Source organism: Pteropus alecto, unplaced genomic scaffold, assembly GCF_000325575.1.
Source record: "Pteropus alecto unplaced genomic scaffold, ASM32557v1 scaffold45, whole genome shotgun sequence".
NCBI lineage: Eukaryota > Metazoa > Chordata > Mammalia > Chiroptera > Pteropodidae > Pteropus > Pteropus alecto.
Window position 1 is genome coordinate 26,038,543 of NW_006442491.1, and position 4,992 is coordinate 26,043,534.

Consider the following 4,992-nt stretch of genomic DNA (forward strand, 5'->3'; position numbering starts at 1 on the left):
CTTATGATCAACTCTCAAAAACAACAAAAAAAAACAAAGATGGGTTTCCGAATAAAACTTACAGTGATACAGTAAAAAATAAAAATCAACTCTCTTAACAAATTTCAAGTATATCATTAATAGTAGTCACATTGTTATACATTAGAGCTCCAGGACTTAGTTATCCTGTGGAAACTGAAACTTTGACCAACATCCTCCCTTCCCACTCTCCTCCCTCTGCCTCCCCACCCTTGGCAACTGCCATTCTACCCTCTGCTTCTAAGAGTTCTACTATTTTAGATTCCATATAGAGTGACATCATGCAGTATTTGTCTTTCTGTGCCTAGCTTATCTCACTTAAAATAACGTCCTCCGGGTCCATCCACGTTGTTGCAAATGGCAGAACTCTTTTTCTTTTTATAGGCTGAATAATATTCCATCATATGTATATACCGCAGTTTCTTTAATCAGTCATCTGAAATCATTCCAAGTATCTTTTCTAACCACATGGCATGAAATTAGAACTCAAGAACAGTAAGGAAAGGGGAAAATTCACAAATACGTGGAAAGTAAATAGCACACTCTTGATAGCTATTGGGTCAGATAGGAAATCAAAAGGAAATTTTAAAAATATCTTGAGACAAATGAAAATGGAAATACAGCACATCAAAACTTATGGGATGCAGCAAAAACAGTGCTAAGCCTTCTTAATACCTTTAATTGCCCCCAAGGCTCAGGTCTAGCTGACAGACTGCCTTGTGCCTTGTGGTGCCCCAGGAGGGAGCACTCTGGGTCCCCGTCTCTCAGGGACAAGGAGGGGTTTTGTGGGTCTTCCCAGGACCTCCCAAGGCTGCTCACCCAGCTCTGGTGAATCCCTGTGCCAAGCTCTCTCCTGAAACCTAGCAGATCTGATTGTCACTCAAGGCTCTCTCTGCTGCCAGTCCCTGCTATCTGGCCCAGATGGAGCCAGCCCAATCTGCTGGGCCTGCTGCTGGCCAGCCCTGAAGCTCTGCAGCAGTAGCACATATGGAGCTGGGAAGCAGGGCAGTGCTCACCCAGGAGGTTTAATTAAAGAGCTTCTTGGGTTTCGTGGATGTTGAAGAGGTGACTGGGATTAATCATCTCATGCAGGGTTCTAAAAATGTATCAGCAAAAAAAATAGCAGCAAAGTAGAATTGACTTGAATACAACTGAAAGAAGTTTGAGGAGTTACGCACATCTTTTGGTTCTAATAATAATGAAGTTTTGTGAGGAAAGGAAAGGACCTCGAAGGCTCATATTCTGTTCTTGGCACAACACAACGTACCTACGAAAGGAGCTTTCCAAACCTTTGGAGGCGGGGCGCAGCTGAAGTATGCAGGAGGCGACGTGTTCTTGAAAACACCTGCAGCTGTGATGGACAATGTTCACAGGCCGTTAGACCATGGGAAACTGTAGCACATGACGCTTCTCATCCTGCAGGCAATCAGCGGGTCCACTTGATAGCCTTGTTTCCAAATTTGAATTTATCTTTTGTTTTAAATTTCTTTACCACATGGTAAGTGTCATGGGAATTTTTTCTACAGAGCTTCAAAGTGAAACTGTAGACATTTTCTTTGTCTTTAAAAGCCAATAAAGATCATCATCTGAGAGAAATTATGAACATTGCAAAGCCACTGGGGACAGGACGAATAAATTATGCCAAAAAACAATTCCTAAGGACTTCAAAGTTGAAAAATATTTCTTTCGAAAGAAAAGAACTTCTGAAATAGAATGAATGATGGCAATTCGGATTATGCATTTCTTCTGCTTTGTCAGAAGGAAAGCACTAAATTAATATCTATGCTAAGGGATGGGTTTCTAGGTTATCCGATTTAAGTTTACAGTTTCCTAGAAATGATCATGACAAAGTGAAACAAATTTTTGAACCGCCCCATTCAGATGGAATGAAATAATAAATAGAAATGGTCAAACACGTGCAACTTTTGACCCATAATTCAGAGAGCGTTTCATGAAACTCTGAAGGCACCACTTCTGCTGTGATTGCATCAGCCTAATTGATCTCGGCGGCTTGTCGACTTGACCACTCTGCTCCTTCGTCTTAGCTATTCTGCAGGGCAGCGCAGAAAACTCGTTTTCTACTCTTTGTGAACTGGCAATCCACTCTTGCTGCTCTGTCATGAGGGAGGTTCTGACTCTGATGGCTGCTGAGTGAGACAAGTCACAACAATAAACACTTCCTGGGTCCTTATTTTTTCTAGCTTCTGAGAACATCCTGAATTCATTCATTAGTTAATTCGGTCTTCATGCAACCCTTAGAGAAGGAATTATTGTCTTCTTTCTCAGGTGAGGAAAATGAGACTCCGAGAGGTTAAGGGAGTCGCCCAAGGTCACACAGAGAGTAAGACTCAAGCCTAGAGCCCCAGACACCAAAGCCAGTGACATCATGGAGTCACCTGCATTAGCTGAGATAAAAATAATGCGCTACTACTTTAATCTCACCTCTAAGAACTTTTCATTTCAGGAGATATAATGTGTTTTATGTACATTTCTGGATGAGCAGACGTTCGTGTAGAGTTATGACACTCTGCTGAGTAGGGCTGGCTGTGGGATGTCTCTGTTGCTGGGATAACATAAAGGACATACATATATTAATGTGAAATGTTATGAAACAAATCCTCTGTCATTAAAAAATAAATTGCCCAGCTGAACAAACTGTGGGATATTTATATAATAGAATACTACTCATCAATGAAAAGGAGCACAGTACCGATTCATGTAGCCACAAAGATGAATCCTAAAAGCCTTATGCTGGGTGAAGTATGCCAGACACAAAAGAATATATAATGTATGGTTTCATCTATATGAAATTCTAGAAAAGGCAAACCTAGTGTGTTATTCTGCTAGGACCGCCACAGGCTGGTGGGGGTGGGGGTGGGCTTAAACAACATAAATTTATTTCCTCACAGTTCTGGAGGCTAGAAGTTTGAGATCGAGGTATGGGCAGAGTTGATTTTTTCTGAGGCCTCTCTCCTTGGCTCGTGGATGGCTGTCTTCTCCCTGTGTCCTCATATGGTCCTTCCTCTGTGCATGTGGGATATTCGTGTCCTAATCTTTTCTTATAAGGACACCAGTCATATAGGATTGGGGCCCACCCATATGACCTCATTTTACCTTAATCACCTTTTTAAAGGTCCTCTCCAAATATGGTCACATTGAGGTCCTGGGATTAGGACTTCAACACAGAAATTTCTGGGAAACACAATTCAGCCCATAAAACCTAGGGTGTGGTGACAATAACCAGAGTAGTGGGTGACTCTGGGAGGGGTGGGGGGTGGACATTGACTGGGCAGAGCCATGGTAAACTTCTTGGGGTTGATGGTAAATTGTACATGGTGATAGAGGTTTGTTTGGGTGTTTGTAAAATTTAGTGCAATTGTACACTTAAGACTTGTGCAATCTACGGCCATGCCACCCTGAACAAGCCCGATCCCATCTGATCTCAGAAGCTAAGCAGGGTTAGGCTTGGTTAGTACTTGGATGCTTGACTACCTAGGAAGACCAGGTGCTGTAGGCATAAAAAATAAATAAAAAATAAGGGATTGTAAGCTGACAGAGTCCTTGCAATCTGTGAGGTCAACCAAGGGTTGCCTCACCTAAAAAAAAAACAAAAGACTCGTGCATTTCATCGCCAATTTCACCTCCAAGAAAACCAGAAACAAATATTGAACTCTAGTTAATGATATACGTGCATAGTTTTTAAGGGTGAAGTGCAGTGATGCATGCTTTTGAATTGACTGACGGGTGGCTAGATGGATAGATATAGCAGTATGTTAACAGCTGCTAAATCTAGGTGGTAGGTTTATGCGGGTATTCATTGGACTATTCTTTTAACTTTTTTGTATGTTCAAAATTTTTTATCATAAAAAGTTGGGGGAAAATTATTTTGAAATTACCACTTGAAAATGTGAGCCAGACATTTCTCATGAACTTTCTTGTTTGCTAGATCAAGATTCACTTGTAGAGGAAATGACCACAAGCCATGCCAAGTCGTTGTGGGTCAGGGCCCCACAATATTTAGCCCCAGTATGCCTGTGTCCAGGGAGGAAGGGTAGGAAGACAATTCAGGGAGAGGCCTGAAGGTGCCAGAGAGTTCTAGGGACCAGACATGGTGTGCAGGCTCCGTGTCGGAGGAAGGTGAGTTGCAGAGTTGTTTTAAGCATTGTAGCTTAAAATCTGGGGCAGTCCATGATCTGTTCTCTTAGGCCACGATAGAGTGATCAGGCTCAGTGGGGGTGTTGGGGTTGGCAGGTGAACAATATGGAGTTGGCAGCACATAGTAGGCACGCAAGTGCTGAAAAAATGTTTAATGACATTGAAAAGGGGCCTTCCAAGGACATAGTTCTCAGGAGACAGGAAAGTTGCCCATCCGGCGGGGGGAGTCTGTCTCTGCCTCTGCCCAGGCCCACCTCTGGACTGGCCTGAGGTACCTTGAGAAACAGGCCCAGGAGAGGCTGCCTGGTCTCTGGGTTCCTGGACAGCCAGGGTGAGGGCGCTTCGCCACATTTTTAGGAGAGAGCACATCCAAAACAATTTCTTTTTCTAAAAACTCAGTGCTAACGGGTTCCAGATGTCCGTTTGTTATATAATGGGGTTTGTTTTAATAGCGTCAACTTCCAGATGTGCAGCCTGGAATCAAGAAGCCCATTGGCCCCCTGGGGACACCATGAGCCAAGCCGAGAGCTGCTCAGGGGAGAGAGGCAGACATACGTGCAGAACCAGGCCTGGGAGAGGAGCTGTTGGTGCCTCCCTGCTGCCCACTGGGCCACTCACCTGCCCAGCGGCTGTCCTCTGACTGGGAGAGTGAGGAGGGCGTCCCAGCCTCCTGCGGGTCAGTCCTGACTCTGAGCAGCAGCTCCCAGGGGACAGTCACAGAAAGGCAGCCCGAGGGGCGTGTGCTTGGGAACCTGGATTGCACCACTGTTGCTGGGCGACCTTGGTTAGGTCTCTCCGCCTTGCTGATCCTCACTGTCC

The 4,992-nt window shown here is 44.3% G+C and overlaps 1 pseudogene; it reads left to right on the forward strand.

Annotated features, from left to right (window-relative positions):
- Positions 1–3,416: 3,416 nt before the first annotated feature.
- Positions 3,417–3,535, forward strand: LOC112471196 (annotated as a pseudogene).
- The last annotated feature ends 1,457 nt before the right edge of the window (positions 3,536–4,992 follow it).